A 22,977-nucleotide genomic window follows, 5' to 3' on the forward strand; every position below is an offset into this window, starting at 1 on the left:
AAGCTCTTACAATATTTGATGATGACATTTCTCTAAAACAGGCTATAAGCTACATGTGCACCACCAAGTTTGTTGAGGAGGAGGAGCCTACTGTTGTAGGCTAAATTATGTGGGGAAAATGGACCAAATTATCAGGGTGAGGCACATGGGCTACTAACAGCTTACTAAACAACACACACTTAGTATTGCTTTCTTAGCTACAGTATACATATCTCTCTGGCATATTACTTCATTTATGCAGCAGCATACAATACATTTTTGGACACACCTTGTTGTGCTTTGCTCACTTGAACAGGAAGGTGGTATGACGGTCCTTCGTGGACAAACGTTGTCTTCAAAGTCTGACATTATCTGTATTTATGGTGCTTTCAAGACAACTGGGAACTCAGGGAAAAAAACAAGGTTGAATCATGATGACATCAGGGATCTTCAGGTCGGAGCTCTAGAAAGAGGCCCGAGTTCCCGACTTGCAATTCTGAGTTGAATGACCGTTCAAAACGTATTTTCCCAGTCAGAGCTCATTTTTTCCCGAGGTCTAAGATTTCGCAGTTCTGAGTTTTGTTGTTTTGAGCATGGCAGAAGTCATGCTGGATTGACAGCATGGCCAATGTTCAATGTTTGTCCTTTTTAAGCTTGGAAAAGAGACCCTTAAACCCAGACTTGGACCAAACACCCAGTCACCTGAATAGCAGGCTAGTGATTGCTTTGCAATGCTTGCAGTTAGGCACTGATTCCTTCCAAACCACTCATTGTTAAATTTGCAATTTCCAACTTGTTGTGTAATATTTATGTCTAATGAGCACAGACACGTTTTATCTATAATTTCTAATCCTTATTAATTTTCAAATGACAAGCATTGTCGACTTGATTCATGATGAGGACTGCTTGTCTAGCTAAGATTTTAAAGGGGATACCTAGTCAGTACAACTGAAAGTACAACAAGTACAACTGAAATGTGTCTTTCGCATTTAACCCAACCCCTCTGAATCAGAGAGGTGCAGGGGGCTGCCTTAATCAACATCCAGTGCCCCTGGGAACAGTGGGTTAACTGCCTTGCTCAGGGGCAGAACAACAGATTTTTACCTTCTCAGCTCGGGGGTTTGATCCAGCAACCTTTTTGTTAATGGCCCAGCACTCTAACCAGTCCAATCAAAGCTACTGAAGATATAACGTGATTTGACGTCATTTTATGTGTTGCCAATGACCTTGAGCCTGCTTGGGTGGGAACTTCTAATGTAACTCTATGGCAGCACCCAAGGGGCTTGAATTTTCTAGCTCTACCTGTAGAGCTCACTGCAGTGACGTAGTGTCCCAGTGAGTGACAGAACACTGAGCCAATCACGGCGCAACCAAAAAACATTACCAACCCCTACTGTCACGCCCTGACCTGAGAGATATTTTTTATGTCTACTTTGGTTTGGTCAGGGCGTGAGTTGGGGTGGGTATTCTATGTTTTGTAGTTCTATGTTTTGGCCGGGTAGGGTTCTCAATCAGGGACAGCTGTCTATCTTTGTCTCTGATTGGGAACCATACTTAGGCTGCCCTTTTTCCCACCTGTGTTTGTGGGAAGTTGACTTTGTTTAGGGCACTTAGCCTTTGAGCTTCATGGTTTGTTTTTGTAGTGTTTATTGTTTTTGTTCGGTGTCATTTTGATTTAATAAAGAAAATGCACCTTGGTCCTCTCTTTTCAACAGCTGTGACACCTACGCTTCGTGTTTTCCACAGGCTCCCTCACCACCACAGAAAGCACTGCATTTTAGAGCTGCCTTAATCAAGAAAGCAAAAAAGAGTCCAAGTTTGTATGTGGCTTTATTAACTCAATTATATATATATATATATATTGTTTGCAAACTGATATGTGACACGTATTAATGCCAAAATAACATGCAAAACAGGCAACACATTATTTTTTATTTTTTTAGCTTAATTAACAGGTGGGACTCAAAACAGATGGGTCTCTGCCCTACCTTGTGGGTCGTTACTGGTCAGCATGCAGTCAAAGCTATAACCACTTTTGGAGTTAACTAGTGCTCTCCAATCGTATGCTGATGTCGACAGCAGATGGGAGTTGTAATCATAACATTGCTAAGTTAGCTAGCTAACACACATTTTGAGAAAACAAGTCATTTTAAGTGGTTAGTGAGACTGAGCTAGCAAACAATAACAAAAGTATAATTTCATATTAGAAAAATATTCCATCAACAGGCTGCATTTCAGGAGTCACAGTAGCAAGTACTCCTGGTGCAGTGTTCAATTATTTAGCCATTTAAAGATGTTTATTTTTATTTTTAAGAACTCAGTTTTTGCCAAAGACCTCACTGGCTTTCATGCGATGTAAACGTGAGCTTGACCGAGGTGTCGTACTCGATCCATTGGAGCGCTGCGATTGGTTGCCCAACATTATGAAGCGGGGCATAGCGAAGGCTCAGGGTTAGAGGTTCCAAGGCCGTTCTATTCATTCTGTTTCTATGGATCTAACTGTGCCTTGCGTTCATAAAAAGGAGGTGTATCTTTTAAGAGAAAATGGAACACATCATATACAATGGTAGGGGTGCACAGATCGACTGAGAATAAAACATACTCTCGAATCTCAAACACAATCATTTATCGTTAACAATCCATCGATATTAACACGAAATAATGTAGAAATAAGAGTTTTAATCACTCTTTGATGACTTATATGCAAGACAACTCGGAATATTGTCCTAGCACCCCCCCCCCTTTCCATGGCGCAGGGATACAGACTGTACAGTCGCTTGTAGATTGCATTGAATGAGCTTGTTTGGCGTTTCCCTTGAAGCTTTGAGGCCATCCCCACACATTCCGTCTAACGGAAAGATACCGCAGCATCTTTTGTTTTCCTGCGCTGGGTATCAAGGTAAGTGTTTTACCTATGGTTTACCTGCTACGATTATATCTTCCGCACGGACTGACGTAGACATACATTCATATGTCCAGTCGTTATTTTCCCCAAATTATCCACCAACGTAGGCTATACATCAACATGGCTGTTTGAATGATGTCGGCTATTCACTTAAATTTTTACGACACAAAATACGATACGGTCAGTCTGAATGAAAATGTTAAAGTGTGCGACGTCGTGTTTCAACTGCCATGCAATCACGAGCCAACGTTCGTACGTAGCCTACTCTGGTTGTTTTTTGGCTCACATTGCACCATACAGGTGGCTGTCATTTAGCTAAACTGCTGATAGAACGTTGCATCTTTGCATTGTGCATCAGCCTGAAGCAGCAGGTCACAATGAAACGACTCCTAAACCTCAATGTCGCTCTTTGAGGTTTTAACATTTTGTCAAGATAATGGTTCGGGTGGCTCGAGCGCTGGTGGGATTGCAGAGTCAGCATCGTTATTGTATGGGGTTATGAGATGTGACATTCGAGTAATTGCCCACTAACAAGCAAGAACACTTGGACTTTCCAGTCCACTGGGAACATGGCAATGTTATGGCTCCTCTGAGATATTATTGTGCTGTTTGTCCGTTTTGTCTATGTTTTTAGGCTGAAACACTGTGTCATCATAAGATAAGTGGGAAATTAAGAGCAAGTGTAAGTTTGCATTGATTATTCTTCAGTGTAATATATTAGCATTAGGCCTGTAGCATGGAATGCATATAGTAACGAGTAAATAGAGGCTACCGTGTTCACTTGTTCTGTTTGACATGTCATATCCGTTAGTGCACCTGTCTGTATACCCACTCCTCACACTTCACAGTGAATAGCTGCTGGGCCCTTAAACTCTGTCTGAATCATTTGATCTACAGAGCCTGGTACACAGCTACACACAACAGGTTTATGAATATTGAGATTGGAGTGTGTGTCTGTGTCAATGTGTTCGTTGGGAGGCTGGGGGTGGTAAAATGATTTGGGTAAGTGTCAGTGTGAATAGATTGTCATGACAAAACGAGTGAAAGGCATTAGGCTTGGATGACTTTAGCAGGAACCCTTTATTTGAATGTTCCATCATACTGCCTGCATAAGTCATAAACATGACTTAGCTTGACAGAATAAGTAGCCTAATGACAGTATGTGAAGCATGATACACTCATAACCGGTTTATAACAGAGACCAGCGAAGAGAAGCAAGTGGTCATAAACAGATGCATTTGGCCCAGGCCTTATCATTTTTAAGCTGGACACTGTTGTGATGCATATTGCATAACATCAACAGCCAAACATTTAGGCTAAAACCCTGACTGTGTGTAGTTTACCAACTCGAAGCAACACATTATGACAACGTCAACACATTCCATCCCTGATGTGTAATTAACCAATTTGAATTCCCCTGTTGATCACATTAAGATTAAACACTTCCCAGTCTCTCACCGATAAACTCTTCCCCTTTTTGGCTTGACCAAACACACACCCAGGCTGGCACAGCCAAGACAACAACAGCTGTTGATTCTAGTGTTACTCACAAAAACTTGTTAGCTGTGAGGAATGCTGAACAGTGAAGAATACGGTTTGTTACGGTCATGACTGGCACAGACACCATGCCTTTGTTTGAGACAGAGAGAGAAAAGACTGCAGTGTTGTGTTCTGGGTCCAAAACCAGATCTCTAACATATGGCCTCGAGATCAATGCCAGGTCAATGATGTTCGGGATCACCGTGGTTAAATTATATTTATCCCACTATTCCCACAACAATGGATATGAAGTTGAGAGTAGAGGTCGACCGATTTAATTAGGGCCGATTTCAAGATTTCATAACAATCGGTAATCGGCATATTACATTGCATTCCACGAGGAAACTGCGTGGCAGGCTGACCACCTGTTACGCGAGTGCAGCGAGAATCCAAGGTAAGGTGCTAGCTAGCATTAAACTTATCTTATAAAAAACGATCTATCTTAACATAATCACTAGTTAACTACACATGGTTGATGATATTACTAGGTTAACTAGCTTGTCCTGCGTTGCATATAATCAATGCGGTGCCTGTTCATTTATCATCGAATCACAGCCTACTTCGCCAAGCGGGTGATTTAACAAAAGCACAATCGTTGCACGAATGTACTTAACTATAAACATCAATGCCTTTCTTAAAATCAATACACAGATGTATATATTTTTTAAACCTGCATATTTGGTTAAAAGAAATTCATGTTAGCAGGCAATATTAACTTCTTACGGCTGAAATCCCGTTAACGGGATCGATTTGACAACAGCCAGTGAAAGTGCAGGGCACCAAAATCAAACAACAGAAATCTCATAATTAAAATTCCTCAAACATACTAGTATTATACACGATTTTAAAGATAAACTTGTTGTTAATCCCACCACAGTGTCCGATTTCAAAAAGACTTTACGACGAAAGCATATCATGCGATTATGTTAGGTCAGCGCCAAGTCACAGAAAAACACAGCCATTTTTCCAGCCAAAGAGAGGAGTCACAAAAAGCAGAAATAGAGATACAATTAATCACTAACCTTTGATCTTCATCTGATGACACTCATAGGACTTCATGTTACACAATACATGTATGATTTGTTCGATAAAGTTCATATTTATATCCAAAAATCTCAGTTTACATTGGCGCGTTATGTTCAGTAATGCTTTGCTTCTAAAACATCCGGTGATTTTGCAGAGAGCCACATCAATTTACAGAAATACTCATCATAAATGTTGATGAAAATACAAGTGTTATACATGGAATTAAAGATATACTTCTCCTTAATGCAACCGCTGTGTCAGATTTCAAAAAAGCTTTACGGAAAAAGCACACCATGCAGTAATCTGAGTACAGCGCTCAGGCACCAAAACAAGCCATACAGATACCCGCCATGTTGTGGTGTCAACAGAAGTCAGAAATAGCATTCACATATTCACTTACCTTTGATCTTCATCGGAATGCACTCCCAGGAATCCCAGTTCCACAATAAATGTTTGTTTTGTTCGATAAAGTCCGTAATTTATGTCCAAATACCTCCTTTTTGTTTGCGCGTTTAGTTCACAAATCCAAAGTCAAGAGGCGCAGGCACTTAGTCCAGACGAAAAGTCAAAAAAGTTATATTACAGTTCGTAGAAACATGTTAAACGATGTATAGAATCAATCTTTAGGATGTTTTTAACATAAATCTTCAATAATGTTTCAACCGGACAATTCCTTTGTCTTTAGAAAGGAAAAGAAACACAGCTAACTCTCATGGGCGCAAGCCTGACTGAGCTCATGGCATTCTGCCAGACACCTGACTCAAACAGCTCTTATTCTCTCCCCCTTCACAGTAGAAGCCTGAAACAAGGTTCTAAAGACTGTTGACATCTAGTGGAAGCCGTAGGAAGTGCAATCGGACCAAATTTTACACTGTATATTGGATAGGCAAAGACTTGAAACCTACAAACCTCAGATTTCCCACTTCCTGGTTTGATTTTTTCTCAGGTTTTTGCCTGCCATATGAGTTCTGTTATACTCACAGACATCATTCAAACAGTTTTAGAAATGTCAGTGTTTTCTATCCAAATCTACTAATAATATGCATATCTTAGCTTCTGGGCCTGAGTAGCCGGCAGTTTACTCTGGGTACCTTATTCATCCAAGCTACTCAATACTGCCCCCCAGCCATAAGAAGTTAACTAGGGAAATTGTGTCACTTCTCTTGAGTTCATTGCACGCAGAGTCAGGATATATGCAACAGTTTGGGCCGCCTGGCTCGTTGCGAACTAATTTGCCAGACTTTTACATAATTATGACATAACATTGAATGTTGTGCAATGTAACAGCAATATTTAGACTTATGGTTGCCACCCGTTCGATAAAATACGGAATGGTTCCGTATTTCACTGAAAGAATAAACTTTTTGTTTTCGAAATGATAGTTTCCGGATTTGACACTATTAATGACCAAAAGCTCGTATTTCTGTGTTTATTATATTATAGTTAATTCTAGGATTTGATAGAGCAGTCTGACTGAGCGGTGGTAGGCAGCAGCAGGCTCGTAAGCATTCATTCAAACTTTACTCTGTTTGCCAGCAGCTCTTAGCAATGCTGGATCACAGCGCTGTTTATGACTTCAAGCCTATCAACTCCTGAGATTAGGCTGGCAATACTAAAGTGCCTATTAGAACATCCAATAGTCAAAGATATATGAAATACAAATGGTATAGAGAGAAATAGTCGACGCGTCATAATTCCTATAATAACTACAACCTAAAACTTCTTAACTGGGAATATTGAACCACCAGCTTTCATATGTTCTGAGCAAGGAACTTAAACATGAGCTTTTTTTACATGGCACATAATGCACTTTTACTTTCTTCTCCAACACTGTGTTTTTGCATTATTTAAACCAAATTGAGCAAGTTTCATTATTTATGTGAGACTAAATAGATTTCATTTATGTATTATATTAAGTTAAAATAAGTATTGTTGTTATTGTCATTATTACAAATATATTTATTTATTTATTTTATAAAAATCTGCCGATTTTAATCGGAATCAGGGTTTTTTTGGTCCTCCAATCGGTATTGGCGTTGAAAAATAATAATACGTCAACCTCTAGTTGAGAGTAGTAGGCTACTCTGTGCTGTGCTATAATAGGCTACATGTTTGTTGCCCCCCTGCAAAGGGATATAATTTAGGCTAGCCTACACTCTTTGCAATGGCCAACAGCGAGGGCCAATGTCAAGATGAAAACACAATGTGCATGCTAACACAAATAATGTGCTTGCTGCCTCTCCATCCCATAAAAATGATTCAGCATGACCACCATAATATCTGTCAGGTTACATGAAGAAAACAAATCATGAAGATGATAAACTAGCCTACAAATTTGCTTACGCAGGAAAAATTCAATAGGTCACTTGAAATATGTTCCAAAGCCTACACATTTAGGACATATTCAGATATGTAGCCTAACAATTTGCCTAAATACTCAACCCCATATTAGCCTGCCTATAGTGAAAGACCAGTAGGCTAAATCCCTGTCATGTGCGGTACTAGCTCAGGGATCAGGGGATGGTGGAGCCCTGGCTTTCTGAGGAATGCCATGATGGTCAAAGCAGAGAGGCTCAGTGGAAATGGATGCTGTGATGCGGGAACAGTTGAGTACACAGACAGACAGAACATGAACAGAACAGTAGTCAGCATGCAGCTCTGTCTGAGAGAGAGCTAAGGGACAGGGAGGGAAAGAGGACGTGGGGGTGGGGATGCCCTGTGACTGAGGTAGAGATACTTTTTGTTATGAATACTGACTAGGCTGTGCCCCCCCCCCCAGAGTAATTATTTCGACTGGTCAAAATGTTTAAACTCATAGGCTATTTTTCCATATATAGACACACCCTATGTGTTTTAATAAAATCAACTACCGTATATGTAAGCCACTGAGCTTGTCTGATGCTTTAAGCACACTGTGATGAAATAATTAAGACATACAAATGACTCAAGGGAGCCAGAGATCAAGATCGCCTAACCAAACAAAAAATAAATTGTTCCCAAACCATCACCTGCTGCTGGCCTTCGCAGATTCTGCCATTACTCTCCCAAAGTTGCCGGTAATAGGCTAAACCAGGGATCGGCAACCTTTTCCATTTGGAGTGCCAATTTATCTTACCATTTCTACTGATCTGCGTGCCAGTTATGATTTTCTTATGCACATTTTTGTAGAACATTTATTCTATAATAAAGTCTTTATCTCAAAATCATTGTCGTGGTTAATAACAATTATATCTAAATGAAAATGCTACAAATCTAAAAGCAACTTCAATTGCCATTGCCAACTATGTAAAAATAGCTTATATAAAGCCAACAAATAAAAACAATATCCTGATAAAAATATATCACATTGGCTTTGCATGGCCTGTCTGTAAGGGAAGACCCCATGAAATGGACAAAAATGAATGGCATCTTATTGGCATTTGGCGAATCAAGTACACAACCGCAAATAACACTCAAATGGACGATAGTTCATCAAAAACATATTGCAAGTGGAACATGGCAAATGCCAAGTGTCATACTCCAGAAATCCCAAAGGTGGAGAGTGCGCTCTACCGTCCGTTTGCCATATATGATCATAGGAAGTCTGCTTCCGAACCCAAAAGTCAGTGAACCATGTCCAAATGGCATATAAAGTATTGAAAGTACCAAATCAGGATGTTATGTCCATTTGCCATATATGATCATAGGAAGTCGGTTTCCAAACCCAAAAATCAGTGAACCATGTCCAAATGGCATAGGAAATGTCCAAATGACATATATACTGACCAAATGATATACAGTGGGGAGAACAAGTATTTGATACACTGCCGATTTTGCAGGTTTTCCTACTTACAAAGCATGTAGAGGTCTGTAATTTTTATCATAGGTACACTTCAACTATGAGAGACGGAATCTAAAACAAAAATCCAGAAAATCACATTGTATGATTTTTAAGTAATTCATTTGCATTTTATTGCATGACATAAGTATTTGATACATCAGAAAAGCAGAACTTAATATTTGGTACAGAAACCTTTGTTTGCAATTACAGAGATCATACGTTTCCTGTAGTTCTTGACTAGGTTTGCACACACTGCAGCAGGGATTTTGGCCCACTCCTCCCTACAGATCTTCTCCAGATCCTTCAGGTTTCGGGGCTGTCGCTGGGCAATACGGACTTTCAGCTCCCTCCAAAGATTTTCTATTGGGTTCAGGTCTGGAGACTGGCTAGGCCACTCCAGGACCTTGAGATGCTTCTTACGGAGCCACTCCTTAGTTGCCATGGCTGTGTGCTTCGTGTCGTTGTCATGCTGGAAGACCCAGCCACGACCCATCTTCAATGCTCTTACTGAGGGAAGGAGGTTGTTGGCCAAGATCTCGCGATACATGGCCCCATCCATCCTCCCCTCAATACGGTGCAGTCGTCCTGTCCCCTTTGCAGAAAAGCATCCCCAAAGAATGATGTTTCCACCTCCATGCTTCACGGTTGGGATGGTGTTCTTGGGGTTGTACTCATCCTTCTATTCCTCCAAACACGGCGAGTGGAGTTTAGAGCAAAAAGCTCTATTTTTGTCTCATCAGACCACATGACCTTCTCCCATTCCTCCTCTGGATCATCCAGATGGTCATTGGCAAACTTCAGACGGGCCTGGACATGCGCTGGCTTGAGCAGGGGGACCTTGCGTGCGCTGCAGGATTTTAATCCATGACGGCGTAGTGTGTTACTAATGGTTTTCTTTGAGACTGTGGTCCCAGCTCTCTTCAGGTCATTGACCAGGTCCTGCCGTGTAGTTCTGGGCTGATCCCTCACATTCCTCATGATCATTGATGCCCCACGAGGTGAGATCTTGCATGGAGCCCCAGACCGAGGGTGATTGACCGTCATCTTGAACTTCTTCCATTTTCTAATAATTGTGCCAACAGTTGTTGCCTTCTCACCAAGCTGCTTGCCTATTGTCCTGTAGCCCATCCCAGCCTTGTACAGGTCTACAATTTATCCCTGATGTCCTTACACAGCTCTCTGGTCTTGGCCATTGTGGAGAGGTTGGAGTCTGTTTGATTGAGTGTGTGGACAGGTGTCTTTTATACAGGTAACGAGTTCAAACAGGTGCAGTTAATACAGGTAATGAGTGGAGAACAGGAGGGCTTCTTAAAGAAAAACTAACAGGTCTGTGAGAGCCGGAATTCTTACTGGTTGGTAGGTGATCAAATACTTATGTCATGCAATAAAATGCAAATTAATTACTTAAAAATCATACAATGTGATTTTCTGGATTTTTGTTTTAGATTCCGTCTCTCACAGTTGAAGTGTACCTATGATAAAAATGACAGACCTCTACATGCTTTGTAAGTAGGAAAACCTGCAAAATTGGCAGTGTATCAAATACTTGTTCTCCCCACTGTATATCACTATGTTAAGCCCTGAATCAACCTAGAAGGTCTATTTGTCATGTTTGATCATAGGAAGCAAGAATTTCTCATTGATGTTTATTCAGCATGTCCATTTCCTAATGGGAAGTCGTTATGGATATACATTGGCAATGGACACTGTCAACTTGCAGAAGAGCATGTTCACACTGACAATATAGCATATGTGTAATGGACACTGTCCAATCGCTCGTTGGTGTTGATTTCAGCCTGTCCATTTGGTGATGTTAAATCCTTCATTAAATACATTGGAATTGTACACTGTCTGTTTGCAATGTCTTACAATGGGCATTTACCATGACGAATTGGACATGCTCTAATATACTGCAGAAATGCCCAATTGACTGGCTCGTGGAACTCGGGATGGCCGAGCAGTGATAGTGGTTCCTCTCCATTGCTTGTGGAAGTTTTAGAAACTTCAGAGTGTTTTCTATCCAAATCTACTAATAATATGCATATCTTATCTCCTGGGGATGAGTAACTGGCAGTTGAATTTGGGTATGCTTTTCATCCAAATGTGAAAATGCTGCCCCCTACCCTAGAGAAGTTAACCATCATCAAACGGACGTTAGATAAATGGCTGGTTCTATTTTTCCTTACACTGTAGGTTTATGTACTTTGACGTGAAGCTGTCAAATTAGCACTGTATTACCGTTTTCAACCTTTAATCCCAGAAAATGGGCATTAACTCAAAGAGCGTTGAGGCCTCAACGACATCTTGTTTCTGGGCTAAAAGTACATTTGGCTAAACCTGTGCTCACCGAGTTTCATCTTTGAAGGGTTTTCCGTTTACGAGAAACGGCCATGTCCATTTGGTGTTTTTGTTTTGTCCATTTGCAATATACAGTCAGTCGCCATCTGGTGGAATTTTCCGGTACAGCAGAAAAATATCCCATTAAAATATATATATATAACGCGGAAACCAAATGTCCTAGAGACTTCATTTGATGACTTCCCGGAAGACCGGGCACTGGGGGACGCCCGAGAGGCGGCTGGTTAATTTTAATAATACCCACGGACGTCTAGTAAGGGACCGTACATTTGTAATATGGAGATCCTCATCAAACATACGGGAAATGCCACTTGCGTCCCTTAATGTATGAACTTGAAACATTGTATCAACTATCAACTTGGTCCAGCCCTAAGCTAACAAACTTGCAACATTGTATAAAATATTCTGGACCCTCAAGAGTTTCCCCTGCCAGTGAGCTCTGGACAGACACAGCTGTAGGCTATTTGCGCAAGGGATAAGAAGTAATCAGGTAGGCCTATTTTATAACATTTCCACCGGATCAGAGCATGGATCAGAGCATGACGGGTTATCGAAAGGGAGCGAGCTGGAAAGATTTTTCAAATAGGCTACATTGAGGGAACTATTGTCATTCTCAATGGATGTAAAAACAGACTTTGTTTACTTGCTGTTTGAGGTGAAGAAAAAATTACTTTGAGAATCTCCACAGCTCATTAGTGGTGGTGAGTTAAGAAAGAAATACTGTCAGATCCCCAAATAGGCACATTTTATAAGCCTACATGTGCACTCAAGCCAGGTAGCCCAGGCCTACTTCTATGCGTAGTCAGGTGTGCGTCCTTAGTCAACATTGACAGGAGCGCTCCAAACAAAACACAATGAATAAATTGACCTCGTAAATGGAATGAAATAAACCAAAACGTGTTTCTCACAAATGTAGCCTAGGATGTGTTCTCTGCAAACAACATGTCCACTCCAAAATTGAGAACAGTAAAAATAGTAATATATTGAATTCATTGACAGAAATGACGGTATCCAAACAAACATTGTAGATTAGAAATTATGTGAATTAACGGTTTATGTACTACTGGTCTGCCATCCCTGCGGCTTCCGCAATGGATTAGTCCACTGAGACATGCATCAATCAAGACATGTCCCATACATGTTTTGGGAATTTTCTGCAATTTTACACATTTTGCCACGGGGCAAAGGGAAATCTGCAGTTTTATAGCTAATCTCATGCTATTGTACACATTTTGCCATGAGGAAGTTTATCATTTTTAAAGCTAAAATATAAATGTATTTCCATGACAGAAAAAAGTAATTTTGGACTGACCAATGTAGATAGTTACATATCAGGAAATTTCGATTAGAAATCTTTTGGATATCAGAGCAACCTGGATGGAATCTTATTTGAGTCAGAAAGGATGTTCATATGATAGGGAAGATATTCAAAACCTTGCAGAGAGCCTATCCAACTGACAATCTCTTAGAGAAAGAAAAATACACTTTTGGAACCAGGACTTAAAACAAACAATGTTGGCACAAGATGGAGGGAATGTTGGAACATAACTAACAAAATTACAGTTAAAGAAAATGTACACTTGCTTAATCCAGTATAAACTAATGTATGGAATGTATTATACGAGAGACAAAATTCACAAATTCTACAGCACAACGGCATAGTCATGTCTTCAGTGTTAAACTAATAATGACTCCATAATCCATGCCTTCTGGGAATGCTATAAAGTCCAAAAGTTATGGGCGGAGCTGGAATGTTGTCAGACGTATTACAATATAAACATCTTTTTAATTTGTCTGTTTGCAAATTTCAAGACATGGCATTATGGGGGTGTAGTGAGACACCCAATGGGCTGGACGATTCTCTTCTCCTCTTGAAAAACGTCTACTAAAAATGTGGACATCAATCAATCCGCAATCATTAACACAATGGAAAAATCTAAAGATTTATTATTGAAATATTGAAATATCATGGGCGACTGAGGAAAACCAAATTGGTACAATTGAAGGCCATGTGGAAAACACTAATGCAGGCACTAGGGATGGGGGTGTGAGCATGCAGGTCTGGGCAGATGAGATGTAGTCATTGTTCGTTTCAGTTATTTTGGGCCTCCCATAACATGAGAGTGAATTAAAATTCATTTCATCAGAATGTCATTCCATTACACTGCTTGCTATTGATTCTATCTGATAGTGTTTGCATGTTTAGGTAAAGAGACAAATAATGTCCCCGTTTGGAACACTTGACAAGTAGAGAGCATGCGAAAGATGAATTGGTCACACAGTGTGAAAATGTATCTTGATAGTGATGAGTGGGTCGTCATCCTCCAGGCCTGACCTTGTGCCTGCAGCGATGGGATCTAGGGCTGCAAGATATATTGAATGAATTAGATTCTTCGAAATGTATGTTTTTTTTGCGCGATATTCCAAATACCTATATTGCAAGGTACCTGTATCGTATTTTCTTTTTAATGAGCATTTATGTCCGCTTGTTCTTTTTGGTCTCGTCTTCTTTGCTCCTTCTGTGTTGTGTTCACCTTCCCATTTACACCAGAGATCTGTATATAATGACAAGATGCTCATCTCTCCGCCCTAACAATGGGAGTCGTTGTCCCAAAGGCGGCAAGGCAAGCGACAAGGTTAGGTCCAAAATAAGCCCATAGAATGCATTGGGCTTATTTTGGACAGAGTTTGGCGAGAGTGAAACCGCACATCTTCCTCTGTTTACACACAGACATCAAGCCCCTCCCCCTGCCACTCACACAACAAAGATGAGAGATCACTTCTTCCTCTCTGACAAGCAGTTTCAACTCGCTATTTGCATTTGAGGTTTGGTCCAACAGAATGGGTCATATGGACACCAACACATTGAGACATTATTTTACTGTAACAGAGGAGACGTTAACCTTTCTAACCATACCCTCAATTCTGGAAAATTCATTCTCAGTTTGTCGCACACAGCATTGGGGTACCACGTACCGCTTGTAGCATTTTAGCCAAAGACTGTTATACAAGCTGTCTAGTCAGTTTTTTATGCTTATTGCATATTTATAAAACACAAAGGATTTGGCAACTCATTCTGAGAAAGAAGGTAGGCCATTTGATTTCAACATCTGAACAAAGTGGACAAGCTAGCATGCTGTTCAAACAGTTGTAGAATGACAGAAGGGTGTGTTCATAACAATTCAACTGTTCTGCCTTGTTAACTAGCAAATAGATCCTTGAAACTTGAAATATAAAGATTAACTGGCTACGTCCTAGCAGGTGGGCTTGTGCTAGAGAGATTGTATGAGACCTGTGGTTATTTTCTATAATGCCTGCTACAAGATGTGAATGGTTGCATGGTTCTGGTTAAATTTGTAACAAAAAGGGCATTTACATAGGCAGACTTATGGTTGTGGAAGGCTTATATTTAGCCAAGGTATAATTGAAGAAGCCCTGAATTCATTAGATTATTGTTGACTGTTTGAAATGCAGTGTATTTGACCTTTAATTGTACAACAAAGCTTATTTAGAGAGAACATAAAATGTAGATATACAGTCGTGGCCAAAAGTTTTGAGAATTACACAAATATTAATTTTCACAAAGTTTGCTGCTTCAGTGTCTTTAGATATTTTTGTCAGATGTTACTATGGAATACTGAAGTATAATTACAAGCATTTCATAAGTGTCAAAGGCTTTTATTGACAATTACATGAAGTTGATGCAGAGTCAATAGTTGCAGTGTTGACCCTTCTTTTTCAAGACCTCTGCAATCCGACCTGGCATGCTGTCAATTAACTTCTGGGCCACATTCTGACTGATGGCAGCCCATTCTTGCATAATCAATGCTTGGAGTTTGTCAGAATTTGTGGGTTTTTGTTTGTCCACCCGCCTCTTTGAGGATTGACCACAAGTTCTCATTGGGATTAAGGTCTGGGGAGTTTCCTGGCCATGGACCCAAAATATTGATGTTTTGTTCCCCGAGCCACTTAGTTATCACTTTTGCCTCATGGCAAGGTGCTCCATCATGCTGGAAAAGGCATTGTTCGTCACCAAACTGTTCCTGGATGGTTGGGAGAAGATGCTCTCGGAGGATGTGTTGGTACCATTCTTTATTCATGGCTGTGTTCTTAGGCAAAATTGTGAGTGAGCCCACTCAGCCCCTTGGCTGAGAAGCAACCCCACACATGAATGGTCTCAAGATGCTTTGCTGTTGGTATGACACAGGACTGATGGTAGTGCTCATCTTGTCTTCTCCGGACAAGCTTTTTTCCGGATGCCCCAAACAATCGGAAAGGGGATTCATCAGAGAAAATAACTTTACAGTCCTCAGCAGTCCAATCCCTGTACCTTTTGCAGAATATCAGTCTGTCCCTGATGTTTTTCCTGGAGAGAAGTAGCTTCTTTCTGCCCTTCTTGACACCAGGCCATCCTCCAAAAGTCTTCGCCTCACTGTGCGTGCAGATTCCTTCACACCTGCCTGCTGCCATTCCTGAGCAAGCTCTGTACTGGTGATGCCCCGATCCCGCAGCTGAATCAACTTTAGGAGACGGTCCTGGCGCTTGCTGGACTTTCTTGGGCGCCCTGAAGCCTTCTTCACAACAATTGAACCGTTCTCCTTGAAGTTCTTGATGATCTGATAAATGGTTGATTTAGGTGCAATATCACTGGCAGCAATATCCTTGCCTGTGAAGCCCTTTTTGTGCAAAGCAATGATGACGGCACGGGTTTCCTTGCAGGTAACCATGGTTGGCAGAGGAAGAACAATGATTCCAAGCACCACCCTCCTTTTGAAGCTTCCCGTCTGTTATTCGAACTCAATCAGCATGACAGAGTGATCTCCAGCCTTGTCCTCGTCAACACTCACACCTGTGTTAACGAGAGAATCACTGACATGATGTCAGCTGGTCCTTTTGTGGCAGGGCTGAAATGCAGTGGAAATGTTTTTTGGGAATTCAGTTCATTTGCATGGCAAAGAGGGACTTTGCAATTAATTGCAATTCATCTGATCACTCTTCATAACATTCTGGAGTATATGCAAATTGCCATCATACAAACTGAGGCACCAGATTTTGTGAAAATTCATATTTGTGTCATTCTCAAAACTTATGGCCACGACTGTACAGTTGAAGTCGAAAGTTTACATACACCTTAGCCAAATACATTTAAACTCAGTTTTTCACAATTCCTGACATTTAATCCTAGTAAAAAGTCCCTGTCTTAGGTCAGTTAGGATCATCACTTTATTTTAAGAATGTGAAATGTCAGAATAATAGTAGAGAGAATGATTTATTTCAGCTTTTATTTTTTTCATCACATTCCCAGTGGGTCTGACGTTTACATACACTAAATTAGTATTTGGTAGCATTGCCTTTAAATTGTTTAACTTGGGTCAAACGTTTCAGGTAGCCTTCCACAAGCTTCCCACAATAAGATGGTTGAATTTTGGCCCATTCCTCCTGACCGAGCTGGTGTAACTGAGTCAGGTTTGTAGGCCTCCTTGCTCGCACACGCTTTTTCAGTTCTGCCCACAACTTTTCAATAGGATTGTGGTCAGGGCTTTGTGATGGCCACTCCAATACCTTGACTTTGTTGTCCTTAAGCCATTTTGCCACAACTTTGGAAGTATGCTTGGGGTCATTGTCCATTTGGAAGACCCATTTGTGACCAAGCTTTAACTTCCTGTCTGATGTCTTGATGTTGCTTCAATATATCCACATAATTTCCCTGCCTCATGATGCCATCTATTTTGTGAAGTGCACCAGTCCCTCCTGCAGCAAAGCACCCCCACAACATAATGCTGCCACCCCCATGCTTCACGGTTGGGATGGAGTTCTTCAGCTTGCAAGCCTCCCCCTTTTTCCTCCAAACTAAATGATGGTCATTATGGCCAAAAAAGTTATATTTTTGTTTCATCAGACCAGAGGAAATTTCTCAAAAGTACGATCTTTGTCCCCATGTGCAGTTGCAAACCGTAGTCTGGCTTTTTTATGGATGTTTTGGAGCAGTGGCTTCTTCCTTGCTGAGCGGCCTTTCAGGTTTGGTCGATGTAGAACTCGTTTTACTGTGGATATAGATACTTTTGTACCTGTTTCCTCCAGCATCTTCACAATGTCCTTTGCTGTTGTTAGTGTATGTAAACTTCTGACCCACTGGAATTGTGATACAGTGAATTATAAGTAAAATAATCTGTCTGTAAACAATTGTTGGAAAAATTACTTGTGTCATGCACAAAGTAGATGTCCAAACCGACTTGCCAAAACTATAGTTTGTCAACAAGAAATTTGTGGAGTGGTTGAAAAACGAGTTTTAATGACGCCAACCTAAGTGTATGTAAACTTCCGACTTGAACTGTATGTCGTGAATCACCCATAAATTTGAAGAAATTAAGATATTCGTTTTTGTTCATATAACCCAGCACTAGATGGATTATCCAATAGGGCGAGTTTCTTTCTCAAACGTGGATACATCTCCATGCTTTGTCTTCATTCTAGCGATATGCGAAGCGGAGGTGAGTCTGGTTCACACGATGGAGCGGGATTTTGATGACATTTAGTTTGCTTGAAGCGATTTTTAGAAGTGAAGCTCTCAGCTGCTGCAAATGCTTGACCTGGAACAATCTACAAATCACATGAGAATCTTTAAATCATATTACTCTGAGAATCAGCAGACTACTAAAGCAGAGAGTATGAGTATTATGTAAAAGACCAGCATTCCAACGAGGGGCTGAGTGGACCTGTGTTTATCAGCCTTTTCTGTGCCAGGGACTGGCAAACTGTGGTTCACAACCTTGTAGCTGAGATTAAAACTAGTTCTTGAGAGCTGATGAAATAGTGTCAGCTCCCTATCTGACAGAGCAGTAAGCAACATCACAAGGACCGGCGCTGGTCAACAGACCAGAGGGTTGAGAACCTTTGTTAGCCTACTTTCCCACCTTTTTTAACTTATTTATTCCAAAGTTCATGTTCTTCCTCAGAAAGAGGGGCAGGTATTTTGGGATGCTGATGTTTTATGTTCAACATTCTGTTTTATTGCTTGGCGTCCTGCTAAATAGTAAGATCTGCTCCAGCTGTGAAAGGTTCCGTTTCTGCTGTTTTTTTGAAAGAGACAGCCTGAACAGAGACATGAACAGAGAGCCAGGCCTTGTATCTAGGGCTGGGAATTGCCAGGGACCTCACAAAACGATATTAGCACGATACTTAGGTGCCCATACGATATGTATTACGATTCTCACGATTTTGTATGTATTGCGATTCGATATTGCGATTTGATGTTCCAAACATGTTGCTCACTATATGTCTGCTGCAGAGGGACCAGAGAGCACGAGAAAATTCGTTTTGATCAGTCATGGGGGAAAAAGCGCTGAAAAGCTGTTGGCTCACTATTTAAAAAGAAGATGGAGGATAAGCTATAGGATGAAAAATACTGGAGTTTTGTCTCCGGTACAGCCGACTAACGCTACCTAGCATAAAACAATATTATAATAATTGACATGGAGTCAAAGTATCGATATGTCGTCCAAAATAATATTTTTTTTCTCTCCATCACTACTTGTATCCCCCATGGTAGGCCCCCCCCATCCTGCTTGTTTGATGTAAAATGGGGTGCATCTTAATGGTCTATAAGAAGCTACCTTTCCCCCTCACTCTCCTCTTCATCTGCACTAATCTGAAAAGATAGGGTAGGTGAATCGTGAAAGGAAGACGCTGGATCCCTACTGGAAATTATCTGTCACCAGTCCAGAGCTTTCAGATCAGGACCAAAGACCATAGTAGCCATCTGAAGTTTAGACTTGTCTGTGGTGATTTTGGTTATTATTTTAAAAAATGGAACAAATTATTGTAGCACAATCACTTGCCACTCAATAAGGTTTAGGCCTAACAGATTATGCCTTGGCTATATGAAATAGCAGAGGTAAATCTATGATGTACATGGTGGTCCATTCCATCTACTACTGATCTCAAGGGACACAAAGCAGCTTATGGTGACTGGTACGGAGGTTAGTCTGGGGTCCTTGGAATAAATATCACACATCAAATAGCTAGTGGATTGCTATGTTCGACAGCACCTGTACCACATTTCCTCTTTTCTATAATGTAGGCAGGTCCTTTCTCTGCCCCAGGGCTGGAGGTTGCCAGTGACATGTTGAGAGACCAAGTCAGTCGTGACTAATCAGACATGATGTGGTGGTCAGCGAGACGTCACACGTTTTGATGAGGACATTTGTTAAGACTTAATTATTTGGGCCTTACTTGTTGAGTGTGCAGCTGGCTATGTTTGTGTCATGAACATTTGGAGTCAAAGTGTGGTTGCCACTAGCAGTGGCATCAAATAGTCAAGGTTCCTGGAAATGTGCACAAATTACAGTCATAGCAGCATCTCTTAGAACAGTTATGTTCAGTCAGTGTAAGTACAGTGGGGGTCAATCCTGCTAACCAAAAAAAAACTCAGTTTCTGTACTAAAACAATAGTGCACAAGTAGGCCTACATGGTACAGTGGCTGAGGTATGTTAGTTTGCAGTCTGAGGAGCAGTAGATAGAGACTGGGTCAGACAGCGTTTACTAGGACAGCTCCACTGATATGAGCCATGAGGGAGCAGAAAAACGGGGAGAGAGGGCAGTGTAAAGAGCGAGGGAGAACGGTGTGTGTAGTAAAGCATGTCAGGTTTCAGCTGGACCCCCACTTCTCACGAATGGATTTAAAGTAGCAGTGGAGTTTTACTGAGACTGGTATAAAGCTGGCACTCGGAAGGGAGAGGGGGAGGAGGAGAGAAATAACAGTCCAAACACTTTGGGGAGGGGTCATTTACTGTAGACGGTGGTGGCCTTGAAGGTTGACCAGAATCATCTCTAACTATACTAATTACAATGGGCCTGGTGTGATGGCGGCTATCTGGCGGATGCTTAATGCATTAAAACAAGCTGTGATAAAACCTTGCAGCTGCTGCTGTTGTTCGGGAATGTTCTCTGCTGGTTGTAAGTTAGTATGGTGGCTGTTATCTCAGATCTGAGTAAATGTACTGTTTAAAGTGTATGATAATGGCTAGGTTGAATAGTACCACTGTTATAGTTCGCGTGTGGCTGTCATCTCAGCTAGCCTGTTTTATGTCTGGGCTGTTCGAGTTAGCTGGGATAATTCTGAGATTGCGGTGGTGATAACATGCATTTTGGATCATTTGAATTCTCTGGAAGGTTAAGCTATGTGAAAATGTGGCGTGTGGTGTCAAGTTAGGGTCGTAGTATTGCGGCTATTGGTTGTGATAGCGTAGCTTATGTCTGTATCATGTTGTGTATGTCGTATCATGTCAGAGATTATAAACCATGTGGTTCGAGCCCAGAATGCAGATTTTTCTGAAAGATGTGGTATATCAGACCATATACCCAAACAAAGTACTTTTCACTGCTCCGCGTTGTCGTGTCTAAGAACGACTTTTAGCTGTGGTATATTGGCCATATACCACACCTCCTCTGGCCTTATTGCTTAATTATAGTGTGGCCGTTTCAGTTCTGATAATGTTTCTGTTATGTTAGTGTGTAGCCTACTAAGTCACGTTTATAGAATAGTTTGTGATAGTGGGGCGGTCGTTTCGTCTCTCGGTTTTGATAGTGTGTGGCCCTAGTCTCATGTTTCCCGGCTCATGTGAATCCTCTGGAGGCGGAGGATGAAACCCATCTGTCTGATTCCTGACACATCAATGGAGAGGAGGCGCAGCTGCGTCGTGGACCCAGCAGGCCTTTTCCACACTCGGTGAACATGTCTGTTTGTTCTGTCTTTTGCCTCCAGTCAACGGTTGCCCTACCTGCAGTTTTTAAAAATATTTTTTACTCGAGTGCGTCTGCCTCCAGAGAAACAAGAGAACTAGCTGGTCTGATCATGTGGCCTGACACTCACCAGTGTGAGGTGTCCCAGATGGCAATTTGACTACAAAACCCCAGATACCTCTAATAACCATCCAACACATTATAACATGCCAATCAAACACACCTGAGCCCTGGCAAATAGGCCTACTGAACATCTGCATATTGTACTAACACATTGGTGTAAAGTAGTGCTGAGCCATTAGTGCTTTTTGAGGTCAGTTTCGGTTAGATTATACAAAAATTATCACAGTAAAAATTAAATGCACTATGCATTATGTGGTTTGAATTCTCAAAAATATAACAATTAATAAAAGTCCCATGATGGTAGTGGCTGCCCATGACTGCTTATCACTTATTAACCATAAGGTATTCACAAATCTGTAATAAACTGTTTCATTTGTTGTGTATATTAGATTACTTTTATTATTTCATTCTAAGTCATCATCTCATCTCTATAGAGCTGCTTCCTATGCTGTCTGATTCTTCAGTAGTCCTTCAAAGTAAATAAGGTATACTTTTATGACTGCTGAGTACCTTCTGTCAGTCACTTGGATAATGTATTTTCAGGTAGAGATACCTCGTGAAGCAACCGCTCTCTATCCCTCTCGATGTCTCTTCTCTCCCTCTCCTTGTCTGCCCCTTACTAACCTAACATAGCAGCCATAAAGGAAACACACAGACCGGACAAGTAGGTGCGCAATGGATTCTGGTCAGTGTAGTTAATTACCACATTTTCTCCTCTAAACTATGTAGAATATTGGCCTGTGGGGAAACTACAACTCCCTACTACATCGCACAGTTTAGGCTTGATTTGATTTGATTTATCTCTAGAGAAACTGTGCAATGTGTGCATTGAGCTCACAGAAAAACCTAAACAAAATGGAATTCAAATAATTGAACCACATTTGTCAGTTGTTTGACATTTTGGATAATCGCTCAGCACTAGTGTAGAGCCCTGCACAAGGACTCCTAGGCAGACGCAGTCTGTTCATTTGTGCTTGATTGCGAGGAGAGCTACTTTCAGGGACATTCAGGAACCTCCTTTTTTCTGTGATGTAGGTCAAGACCTTTTCATTTTAGTGAGTGTACTTCTAAGCTGCTTGAGTTCTACTGTGCTGTTATGTGAGGAGGGTGCACATCACGTCCCTTTGTGCACACACTGACTGATTTTCAAAGTCCCGAAGCCTTGGCAGTGTATAGTCTTAGGATTAGATCCGGAGTGACATTTGTCCTGCTGAGGTTGTGCTTATGCCTCACCTTTGCCCTGCTTCTGCTTGGCGTTAACCCTTCCTGGGTCTCAGGCTGTCTCTCTAGAGGTCTCTCAGGCAGACCTGTTCATATGCATGAGGTCAAATGCCACTCTCGACTGTTTTCACCCTCTAAGAAACAACAAACCCTGATAGGCCTACATAGGGCTGGACTATTTGTGTGACATTCATAGCTGTGTATTAGATCAGTGGTTCACAAACTGGGGGGCGAGCCGTTCTAATAGTAGAATGCACAAGGTGC

At 41.2% G+C, this 22,977-nt stretch overlaps 1 protein-coding gene across 2 annotated transcripts in view; it reads left to right on the top strand.

Annotated features, from left to right (window-relative positions):
• Positions 1–2,710: 2,710 nt before the first annotated feature.
• LOC129814236 (protein FAM110B-like) overlaps positions 2,711–22,977 on the top strand; it is a 51,032-nt gene continuing 30,765 nt past the window's right edge. The window contains exon 1 of one of the 2 annotated variants that reach the window (XM_055867225.1): positions 2,711–2,878. The gene's annotated coding sequence lies outside the window, so the exon portion shown is untranslated. The remainder of the gene's footprint in view (positions 2,879–22,977) is intronic. The other variant, XM_055867224.1, reaches the window with a different exon arrangement.

The sequence above is a fragment of the Salvelinus fontinalis genome, chromosome 17, assembly GCF_029448725.1.
Source record: "Salvelinus fontinalis isolate EN_2023a chromosome 17, ASM2944872v1, whole genome shotgun sequence".
In the NCBI taxonomy this organism is placed as follows: Eukaryota; Metazoa; Chordata; class Actinopteri; order Salmoniformes; family Salmonidae; genus Salvelinus; species Salvelinus fontinalis.